Source organism: Capsicum annuum, chromosome 2 (genome assembly GCF_002878395.1).
Source record: "Capsicum annuum cultivar UCD-10X-F1 chromosome 2, UCD10Xv1.1, whole genome shotgun sequence".
Taxonomy (NCBI): domain Eukaryota; kingdom Viridiplantae; phylum Streptophyta; class Magnoliopsida; order Solanales; family Solanaceae; genus Capsicum; species Capsicum annuum.
In genome coordinates, this window is record NC_061112.1 from 135,836,480 (window position 1) to 135,848,802 (window position 12,323).

The 12,323-nt window shown below is 36.5% G+C and overlaps 1 pseudogene; it reads left to right on the forward strand.

Annotated features, from left to right (window-relative positions):
- Window positions 1-4,540: 4,540 nt before the first annotated feature.
- On the forward strand, window positions 4,541-12,015 carry LOC107859691 (annotated as a pseudogene).
- The last annotated feature ends 308 nt before the right edge of the window (window positions 12,016-12,323 follow it).

Here is a 12,323-nt window from a genome sequence, read left to right on the forward strand (position 1 = left end):
CACATTGAAGAAGATAATAAGACTGCAGAAAGAAGGCTGAGAGAAAATTCTACAATGAATGAAGCAAATATTGTAGAAAATGACTGAAACAACTCTAAGAAGTGAAACAAAATTGGACATGAAAGTAATCAATCCAAGAAGAAAAATCAAGGGAAAATGTTTTAATTGTGAAAAGATTGGGCACAAATCAACAGATTGTTGGACCCCTAAGAAAGGCAAGAAAAAGGACCAAGCAAATATGATTGAGTCCAAGAAAGAAATAGATCATCTGTGTGCCATGCTATCTGAATGCAACTTGGTGGAAAATCCTCGCGAGGTGGATAGATTCAGGTGACACCTGTCATGTTTGTGCTAATAAGGAGTTGTTTTCAATGTTCGCTCTGGCTCAAGGAGAAGAAAAAATGTACATGGCTTACTCCGCTACTGCAAAAGTAGAAGGAACAGGAAAAATATACTTGAAAATAATTTCAGGCAAAGTGTTGACACTCAACAATGTCCTGTATGTACCGGAGTTAAGAAAGAACTTGATTTTTGTATCACTTCTAGATAAAAACGAATTCAACTATGCAACTATTTTTGAAAAAGTTGTAATTAGCAAAGGAGAAGTGTATGGAGAAAAAGGCTATCTCACTGAGGGCCTATATAAGATGAATGTAATGACTATTGAAATCAATAAAAGTTTGTTTCTTCTTACTTGCTTGAGTCTAACGAATTGTGGCATGAGCGTTTAGGACATGTCAATTATAAAACTTTGCGAAAATTGATTAACTTAGAAGTTTTACCAAACTTTGAGTGCAATAAATTAATTTTCCAAACGTGTGTGGAATCAAAGTATGCTAAGCATCCCTATAAGTCCGTATAAAGGAATTACAAACCCTTAGACTTAATACACACTGACATTTGTGATATGAAATCAACACCATCACGTGGTAAGAAAAAAGTATTTTATAATTTTTATTGATGATTGCACTAAATATTGTTATGTCTATTTGCTAAATAGTAAGGATAAAGCAATAGATGTGTTTAGGCAATATAAAACTAAAGTTGAAAATCAGTTAGAGAAAAAGATCAAAACGATAAGAAGTGATAGAGGGGGAGAACATGAATCTTTCTCAGAGAAAATATGTGTAGAGAATGGACCATTAAACTACAGCCCCGTATTCACCTCAATCCAATGAAATTGCGAAAAGGAAAAATCAAACTTTGAAGAAAATAATGAATGTCTTACTTATAAGTTTAGGTTTACTGCAAAACTTGTGGGGGGAGGCTATCCTCACAGCCAATCAAATACTCAATAGAGTTTCCCATAGTAAGACACAATTAATTCCATATGAAAAAATGGAAAGGAAGGAAACCCAACTTGAAATATTTCAAAGTGTGGGGGTTTCTAGCGAAGGTCCAAGTACCTATGCCAAAAAGGGTAAAAATAGGATCTAAGACAGTGGACTGCGTGTTCATAGGATATGCTAAAAGTAGAAATCATGTCGGTTTTTGGTTCATAAATTCGAACATCTGTATATTAATGAAAATACAGTGATTGAATCAGATAATGCTAAATTCTTTGAAAATATTTATCTGTATAAAACTAGACATGAACAGTCTAGTGGGGGTCTAAACGACCTCGAGATGAACCAAGTGACAATGTACATAATGATGAAAATCCAAGACGTAGTACACGTCAAAGAACGTCAACTTTGTTTGGATCAGATTTTGTAATATTTCTCTTAGAAAATGAGCCTCAAACTTTTAAAGAAGCGATGTCGTCGTCAGATTCATCCTTTTGGAAAGAGACAATCAATAGTAAGATTGATTCAATCTTGAGCAACCATACATGGGAATAGGTTGATATTCCTCCGAGAAATAAACCTTTAGGTTCTAAATGGATCTTCAAAAGAAAAATGAAAGCGGATGGTACTATTGACAAATACAAGGTAAGACTTGTAGTAAAAGGCTTCAAACAGAAAGAAGGCCTTGATTACTTTGATACATACTCGTTAGTAACAAGGATAACGTCGATTCGAATGCTAATTGCTTTGGCGGCGTTATATGGTCTTGAAATCCATCAAATGGATGTAAAAACAACATTCCTGAATATAGAATTGGAGGAAGAAATCTATATGAAACAACCCGGGGGTTTTGTGATTCCAGAAAAAGAAAATAAGGTGTGTAAACTTGTAAAATCGTTGTATGGACTAAAACAAGCACCTAAACAATGACATGGGAAGTTTGACCAAACCATGTTGGCAAATGGGTTCAAGATAAATGAATATGATAAGTGCATCTACATTAAAGACAGTTCAAATCACCAAGTCATTGTTTGTTTATATGTGGATGATATGTTGATCATCAGTAGAGACATTTCTGACATAAATACCTCAAAGCGAATGTTCGAAAGCAAGTTCGATATGAAAGATCTTGGAGTTACGAATGTGATCCTAGGAATAAGAATCCATAGAAATCCACAAGGATTGGCATTATCATAGTCTCATTACATTGAAAAGGTACTTGACAAATTCAAGTATTTGAAATTTGGTATTGCCAAGACTCCATTGGATGCGAGCTTCGCACTTCAAAAAAATGAAGGTGAAAGTGACTCACAATTAGAGTACGCAAGAGTATTGGGATGTTTAATGTATATTATAAATTGTACACGACCATACATAGCATGCGCTATTAGTAAGTTGAGTCAGTACACGAGTAATCCCAACAAAACTCATTGGATGGCAATAAAAAGAGTTTTGGGGTATTTTAAATATACTCAAGACTATGCTTTGCATTATAATAAATATCCTGCAGTACTTGAAGGATATAGTGATGCAAACTGGATCACCGGTTCAAATGAAGTAAGATCCACGAGTGGATACGTATTTATAATAGGTGGAGGATCAGTCTCTTGAAAATCATCCAAACAGACATGTATTGCTCACTCTACGATGGAATCAGAATTTATCGCGTTAGATAAAGCTGATGAAGAAGCAGAATGGCTCTGAAATTTCTTGGAAGATATTCCTTATTGGACCAAATTATTGGCACCAGTATGTATACGATGTGATAGTCAAACACATAATACCGCTAGAAAATTTCTCTCTAGTGGAATTATTACTGTTGACTATGTAAAGTCAAAAGATAATGTATCAGATCCACTTACAAAAGGCCTATCTAAATAAGGAGTTGAAAAGACATTCAAGGGAATGAGTTTACAGCCTAGGACAAGTCAGTATGATTGTAAATCTATCTAGCAGACTGGAGATTCCAAGAGTTAGGTTCAAGGAGATCAAACAGAGTTGTGTCTGATAGGTTCAACATTGTCAATATACCCAACTCATTCTCATGATATTGACAATATTTTGTAAACAAGGATAAGACTTATGTTGTGAAGTCTTTTAATGATTATCTAAATTTGACAGATTTGACCAAATAGTTTAATCTACGGGATTGAACGTTTAAAAATCACCTATGTAAGGGCGAAGTTGAAGCCACTTCAAGGAGAATGTTAGTAAAGGCCTGTTCTTTAAGCTCTCATAAAACCAGGACATGTTCATGGCTGAAACAAACAAAATCGTGAGAACCATGAACCGTGAGAACCATGAACGGTAAAAGGCTGGTTGTGTGACATGTTTGTCTATACATTAAAGCTTGACGGTTCAAAGATATCAAATCTACTAATTGAGGGAGTGCATTTGATGCATGTTCACTACGGAAAGTTCAAAAGAAAATCCACTTATTCAGATGCAGTCAGTTTTTACTTGATGATCACATACTTGTCCGTTAAGTTTTATAAAGAATAATCATTCCTCATTCATGTAGGGGGTTGTTGGGTTCAATTGGTGTGAATGAAAAATTGAGGGACACAACCTTTGAGGAAAAGACATTATTTTGGAAAAGGAGTGACTGTTCAGATAGTTGTATCTGTTCAGAAAAAAGACACAATGTTTTGAATGAATAGACATGACTCTTCTAAAGGATACACCTTTTCGGATGAACTATTGTCACCTTTTGGAAAGGGCACTTGATGGCTATATAAACCTGCATTTATCCACAGGTTTAGATATGAAATTTTTTCTACAATAAAGCTCTTCTTGTTTTCTGAAAATATACTCCATGTGATCTTCCAATTGTTGAGTGAGTTTGAAGAGAATTCGATCGTTTGAGGTACCACTATAATTGGATTGTCGGTCATTTTATCCTGGGAGGAAAATTCTGCAACCTCGAGTACTTGAGGGAGTTATTTCCTTAAGGACACTTTGTGAAGTCGAAGGACTTTGATCTTTTTCTGTTTCATCTATTTTTTTTATAAAATTCTGAAAACACACTTCCTTGAAAGGTCATTTTGATCTTGTATTAAAGGTGTTGTATAACTTCATAAATATTTTTATTTTATACTTAAACTTTTATTGAAGTTATTGTACCTAAATACAGATTCTGTGTACTCGAAAACATTGAAAACAAATGGGATAAAGAGTGGGGTAAGATATTTTTTTGAAATTATTACACCTAATACCTCTCGTGCAAAATGAGTGATAAATTAATAATACAAGTGTACATACAATCAAGAAAGTATAAACAATTCTTGTTTGGATCATCTTCAAGACCTCAAGAATCTCCCACCTACCTACCAAATTACCAAGCTACAAACATTTTACATTGTAGGAGAAGGAAATGGGTGAAGAGAAATGGTGTGTGGTGACTGGTGGAAGAGGTTTTGCTGCTAGACATTTGGTGCTAATGCTGATTCGCCATGAAATATGTCATGTTCGCATTGATGATTTGGGTCCTACTATTAAACTTGAGCCTCATGAGGAGAAGGGTACTCTTGGATCTTACTAACAAGTCCCAAGTCCTCAAAGGTCTTCTCTTGAATCTTTACCTGTTTTTGACACCCAAAAATAAAAAATTTTTGATTCTTGAATGTGGGTGTTTTGGTTTTTTATTACTTGTTAATTTCTACTAGCAAGGTTCCAAGTGTTTTTAGCCACTGTAGATTTTTTTTTTCTAGTGGTGTTCGGATCAGCTTTTGTATACCTCGACTAATTCAGCAACAGGTAACTCTGTATACCAAGTCTAGGACATGTAGGAGGAAATCACCCAGTGTTTTTGAACCGGAGACATCAAGATTCTCAAACCACTTCATTGACGACTAGACCGCACCCTTGGTAGTGTGGAATCATTGTTTCATATAAAGTAAGTCTTGGATCAGATACTTTTGCTAAATCATCCTAGCTATTTTTTTCAAGACTCATCTTTTTTGAGTTTAGCATTTGAGATACTTTAGTAGATGGAGTACATATTTGCCTCAATGTACTTGTGTGTTATATGAATGTGATATGGGTATCAGTATTTCACGTAAATCTTACAAGCTGCAGAAGAAAATGATTAATCTGTACTGGCTGCTTACCTGCATCCATGCCTGAGTTTATGTGACATAGGAGATAGTCGTTTCATGTCACCAGCCAAATCCTCCCAGCTAATGTTTCTCGATTCATCTTTCTAAGTGTAGTACTTGAGATTACTATATGACATGGATTTTTCATTTGCCCCGAAGTACTCGTGCTAAATAAATATGACGTCAGTGTAAGTATTCATGTATATCTTTCAAGATACGGCAAATACTTGGTAAAACCTTGACATTCCACTAGCTACACCTGTACCAGATAATTATCGGCCAGCATTTATGCCTGAGTCAATGTGGCATAGGAGATTAATCATTTTATTAACTTGCAGTGTCTTTAACATCATTCATTTGATATTTGCAGCTTGTGAAGGAGCTGAGGTTGTCTTCCACATGGCTGCTCCAGATTCATCAATCAACAACAACAAGCTCCACTATTCGGTTAATGTGCAAGGTATGGGAAAGCCTTAAGAAATATTATTAAGAAAATATGATATTTCCTAATGTTATGGCAGAAGTGCTATTGTCACAACTTCTTAATGCTCTTTGTTGTCTGTATGAATATGAAAGATTTAGTTCTCTCTTTTCAATTGCATATATATACGTGTAGGAACGGAAAATATAATTGACGCTTGTGTTGAGCTGAAAGTGAAAAGACTTATTTACACCAGCTCTCCCAGTGTGGTGTTTGATGGAGTTACCGGAATTATAGATGGGGACGAATCACTTCCATATCCTGCTAAGGTAGTGCCTCTGTGTTCTTTGTACTTCATTTGAATGAGAAATAGTCTTCATATTAGGTTAGACGATAAACATACTCTTGTTGCTGATACAAAATTCAGCATAATGATTCCTACTCTGCAACTAAAGCTGAAGGAGAGGCACTTGTTCTCAAGTCAAATGGTACTAAAGGGCTGCTGACGTGCTGCATTAGACCTAGTAGTATTTTTGGCCCTGGTGATAGGTTGCTTGTTCCTTCACTAGTTGCAGCTGCAAGGGCTGGAAAATCTAAGGTGAGTTTAGAGCCTCATTTTGTTTGTACGTGCATCTTTCAAGTCTCGTCACATTTGCATTATATGCAGACCTTTGGATATGGAACTAGATGTAAATAATAGTATAGACTTACTGTTGTATTGTTATTTTCCACAATACGGATACGTAGAATCTGTATAATAGAATAACAACTTCAACTCGAGTTCAAGTATGAACAAGAACACAATGAAGTTGAACAAATACCCTCAACACAAGATCAAAATGATCTTTACAAGAGGTGTATTTTATATTTCAGAAATATAGATGAAACAGAAATTGTTAAGGCCAAGTCGTCCGAATTCACGGACTTTCCTTAAGGAATAATTTCCCTCACTGTACCCGAGGTTATGGAATCTTCCTCCGAGGATAAAATGGCCTTCAATCCGACTATAGCGGTACCTCAAATAGGCGGATTCTTTGAACACACTCACGGTTTGAATGATCACACTTAGAGTATTTAAAGTGTATTTTTAAGAAGAAGAAGAAGCTTGTAATTCTGAAAATTTTTCTATCTTAACCCGTGGAAGAAAGCAGGTTATTTATAGCCACAACATGCCTCTTCTGAAGAGAGGCAATGGTTCAATCCAAAGGTTGCACCTTTGCTGTAAGTTTATGTCTGTTCTTGAAAGATTGCATCTTTTCCTGAACAGTCATCTTGTTTCATGAATAAGTGTGTCCTTTTGCTGAATGGTTGCATCAGTTTGTTCAACCAGTACATCAGTTCATAAACAATACAGCAGTTCTGAAGCAGCATTAGTTCAAACAGTGCTTGCACAGTTTCGAAACACTGTTTCACTGCACAGTTTCGAAACACTGTTTCGGAATATAAATGGAGTCCAACAGAAAATATTTCCTGTGTTTTACATATATTCAGATCAGATTTTCGTCAAATAAAATTTATCCAAAAAGATAAAAAGATAGATCTCATTGATCATTTGCCAAAACTGAAGCCGAGCCGAGCGACGACGACGACAGTGCGAGGCATCTCTATTTTCTTGCCTCACTTATCATGTGGAGTAAGTGTTCATTAATATAAACACTACAAAGTTTCCTTCTCCCACCAATGTGGGAGAATTAGTGGACCTTCCACTTTGGGAGTATACCTTCTAAATTGGTATCTCCTTCCTTCCACAATTTTTCTCCATTTTTTCCATTCACACTTCATTCATATACTATGAATCCAACATGTACTACTTCGAATCTTGTAAGGCATTGATTAGGAGATCTACCTTGAGGAACTTACTAAGTGATTTCTACATTCTCTTCCATGGCACTTAGTATTGGATTATTATTGGCATTTTCCATGTTCAAATTGAATTTAACCTAGAAGACCGGCAATATTCGGTTGACTTTTAGCTTTATTTCTCTAATTCTTAATTTTGCAGTTCATTATTGGTGATGGAAATAACGTCTATGATTTCACTTACGTGGAGAATGTGGCACATGCGCATGTGTGTGCGGAACGAGCTCTAGCATCAGGAGCGGCAGCTGCAGAGAAAGCTGCTGGGAATGTAATGTTTCTTTGTTTTTCCATATTCTGTAATTTTGGGAAATCTCAAATACTAGTAACTATACAGAATCTGACTCGGACATGGGTCTCAGGTTCAATTCCCAATAGAGACAAACACTAGGTAATTTCTTCCCATCTGTTCTAGCCTTAGTTGACAGAGTTACTTGGCACCTATTGCTGGTGGGAGGTGGCAGGTATCTCGTGGAATTAGTCGAGGTGCGTCCAAGCTAGCCCGGACACCACGGTTATCAAAAAAAAAAAAAAAAGAACCTGACCTGGACATATTCTTTAATATCAAATGCATTTCTGTTCTTCAAATTGTTTAAGTAGTAGCTTTGATGCATGGAAGTATCCATGATTAAGCAATGCAATGGAGATACTTGAGTTCCTATTCAAGTTTCATTGTTTCTGGTATCCATCCTCTATGACTGTGATATGTTTGTAAGAAAATGTTCAACATGATCTCATGCAGCAATAAAGCTTGAGCTATCTTGACAATCAAATAAATAAATCAAGCTTGAGCTATCTAGATTAAGTTTTACTTTAACGATGGTGAATTTCAGCTAGTGATGATTCCATTAAAAGCTGAATTCTCTAGGGGTTCTAACCATTTAAGATTACCAGCTGTCATGTGGCCATATATTAGCTTTTTCTTTCTCTGTAAGTAAAGTTTCCCTGTTTTTTTACTTCTCTCCCTTCCTCTTGAAATTTTATCTGAACACTAATTAATGTAATCTTTATTTTGTAGGTTGCATAGAATTACTAAAAGATTGTCCTTTAGTACAACTAAACAACAAACTTCTTCTATCTTAGCTCGTAGATTTCAACAGAGATGCAAGGTTGATAGACTTTGTATCTTTGCTCTAGAGTCTGTCGGGCCTATAATTTTGCAGCAAACACTGAAATAAGAGCCACCTTGTCAGTCTTCCTTTCCTTATGTTGGTAAGGGAACTTATCGTTGTGCGAAGTCATACTTCTGTTCATCTTTTCTCTCCATTTTAATGTTACTGCAAGCATTCAAAATAGGGACACCTTCCTTTGCTAGCTAGAAAGCATAATCTGTTATAAACCAAACGGGAGAGCCCAACCCAAAAGACTAGTCTAATAGGTGGGAGAACCCATTTGACTTTTAATCCCCTTAGCATTTCTCTATTTTATCAATGTGGACAATTGGTTCATAAGAATCGCCTCCGCTTGAGAACCAACGACCTCGTTGGTCACGGCTGACACCCCTCTTAGGTCCAGGCCACCACTCCGAGTCATGGCTTCACGCGTGGATCGATCCTCGTTGGTCACAGCTATGCCCAGTTGGTCACGGCTGGCACCCCTCTTGGGGGTCCAGGTCACCACTACGAGTCACGGCCCAACGCGCGGCTCCCCACACGTGGATCGATCCTCGTTGGTCACGACTACGCCCAGTTGGTCATGGCTGGCATTGGGTCCAGGACACCACTCCTAGTGCGCAGGCCACCACTTCGAGTCACGGGCCAACGCGTGAGACTCTCAATGAAAGCACCAATATTATAAACCAAACGGGAGAGCCCAACTCAAAAGACTAGTCTAATAGGTGGGAAAACCCATTTGGCTTATAATCCCCTTAGCATTTTTCTATTTTTCCAATGTGGGACAATTGGTTCATAACATAATCCCCCACCCCTCCCACCCGCCCACGCAGTTGTTTCATCTCTCTATGTTTCTTCTACTTTCAAACTATGGGGTGGGGTTTTGGGATAAAGCTCTGTCAAAATGATTGACATGCACTAAGCTTATGAGTATGCATGTTTTTTTACGTGTCCTGGAATCCCTATGAAAAAAGAGAGAAGCATGTTATGAGATCTATTAGTTCTTGAATGTGAGGTTTGTTTGCTAAATCTTGGATCAATAAATGATCTTTCCAGGCATATTTCATCACGAACATGGAGTCCATTAAGTTTTAGGAGTTCGTATCACTTGTTCTTGAAGGTCTTGGCTATGACTGGTATTCTCATTTTAAGTTTTGGGACTCTGAAAAGATTTATCGCTCACAGTTATTCTTTTTAAAATCTATTCTCTTGTTTTCTACTTTTCTTGAAATGTTTACCTTGATTTTCTTATAGTGAACAATATTTGAAATATTTTACAGGGTCGTTCCTCCTTAGCTGATGCCTGGAACTATATACGTATTAAGTCAATTTAGTTGTAATTCTGAAAAGAATTTTGATTACTGGAAATGTTCAAGTTCAGAGATGAAGAAAACTATATCCTTGGTCATGTGGAAAAACTAGTGAGGAACTTCATCAAACAAAATAGCATTAAATTTTTGCATTCATCCATTACCTTCTTGAAATTACAATTAAAGAAGGTACCTGTGAGAAATCTTTGGGACCTAGTTTTGATTCGTCCAGAGCAAGGAAACTTTGTTTCTTAAATTTTGATTAAGGGCAGCGTTCTTCCATATAATGCTTAATTTTTTCTGCTTTTCTCCTTTCTTCGTGGGTGGAGATTTTTCTACGTGCAGATGATCAAACTTGAGACATATTCAGTTTGCTCGTCAGAACAGCTATTTTAACGTGTCTGAATGTCTATGATAGAGAGAATGAGAGTTTGTAACTGTAGACCAACCATTATATGATTCCTAGCCAATTGAGGCTGTGTATTCTTTAACATTGGTATTTGGAGATACATCTGATATACAGAGCAGTAGTTGTCCATTAGAACATATGTTTTAAATGTCTCATCTCTTCTAATAAGAGGGCAGGGGTCCTCCACCTCCAACCATAAAGCTGGTGGTTCTGAGCCACTGAGGAAGCAAAGAAAGGACCATGGTAGACTCATGTTTGGGGTGTTTGTGTGAGGGATTACTAGATTAAACAAAACAAAAATTGTTGTGTTTGCATGATTTGTTGTAGTGGAGCTAACATTTGATCTTAAAAAGTTTTACCTCACTTGCTGGGATTTCACTGGGTATGTTGCTGTCGTTGTATTAGCAAGATTTGTTGTAATGGAGCTAACATTTGTACTTTTTAAACCTTGCATCTCCTTGATGCCTGCTAATGAAATACCTTACCTCATCCAAAAGAGAAAAACCACTGTTTGCCTTATATTCTTGTGGATAGCATCTGTCTACCGTGTCCCGCTTACCCCTTTTCTTTTGTTGTGTATTGTACGCATTCCTAATTTTAGTAGCATGCAGGCCAAGTATCCCTGCATCTGTTATGATGCCAATTGCACATTTAGTGGAGCTGACTTATAAGCTGTTAGCTCCTTACGGAATGAAGGTCCCACAGTTGACTCCTTCAAGAATCAGACTCCTCTTTCGCAGCAGAACATTTAGTTCTTCAAAAGCAAGTGATCGACTAGGATATTCACCTATTGTCACACTTCAGGTTCCTGTTATTTCCCTTACAGTTAATCAATTGATTCTGAAAGTTCCTCATAAAAATTGTTTTAACCATACCATGTCTGTCTCAGATATTCCCAACGCTTTTAGGTATTGTTGCATTTCAGGTTCCTGTTATTTCCCTTACAGTCAATCAATTGATTCTGAAAGTTATTCTTGAGTATTGCTTAGCCATACCATGTCTATCTTAGATGCTCCCAACCTTTTTATTAGGTATTGCTATGGTCGTTTCTGCATTGCTGCATCTATTTGCAACATCTTTGTGAATCTTTCATATGATAAAGATATGGTAAAATATTTTGTGCGAAATTATATTCTTTGCTTTGATAGGGAATGCAAGAGAAAAGTGGCTTTCAACTTACATTTCATTTAAGACACTGATATTCTCCAAAATACAGTAGTTGTGTTTTAGATTTCGGAGCTAATGGGCTCAACATCAGGTCAAGAACATCCTCGCGGGTTCATCCAAGCAATTTCTGGACTTACATTCTGTATCTCAAGGTTCGAGTTCAGAAAAATTTGATTCACCTCAAGAAAACAGAACTGAAGATGATCCTGAGAAAACACAATGCAAAAGTGTTAAAAAGGGTCCGTTCTAAACATATCAGTATCTGTTAGTTCCTTCTAACGTTCGTGTAAACAATGTTTGCTTAAACAGTCATTTTTTCCTCTTCTATACTTCCAGGCGGAATCAGGATTTAAAACTTATGACATCGGATTCTTTACGGTGTTCTAAATCAATAATTTGTACATATTTAATGAATTTTGAAGACAAATAATAGACATGGAAAATAACAAATTAACTTATGCACATAGTTTAGAGCCAAAAAGTTGCAGGATTGAATACATACGCAAAACATCAACGATGATTATTCACTTATCCAGCTAGCTTATTTATTCTTCTTAAATAACAGAATGAAACAATAGAAGAACATGTCTGGTATAATCCAAACAGAATGCGTAGAGCTAAAATAAATTGGGTGAATATTGCAGACAATCGTTCTACCTATCGT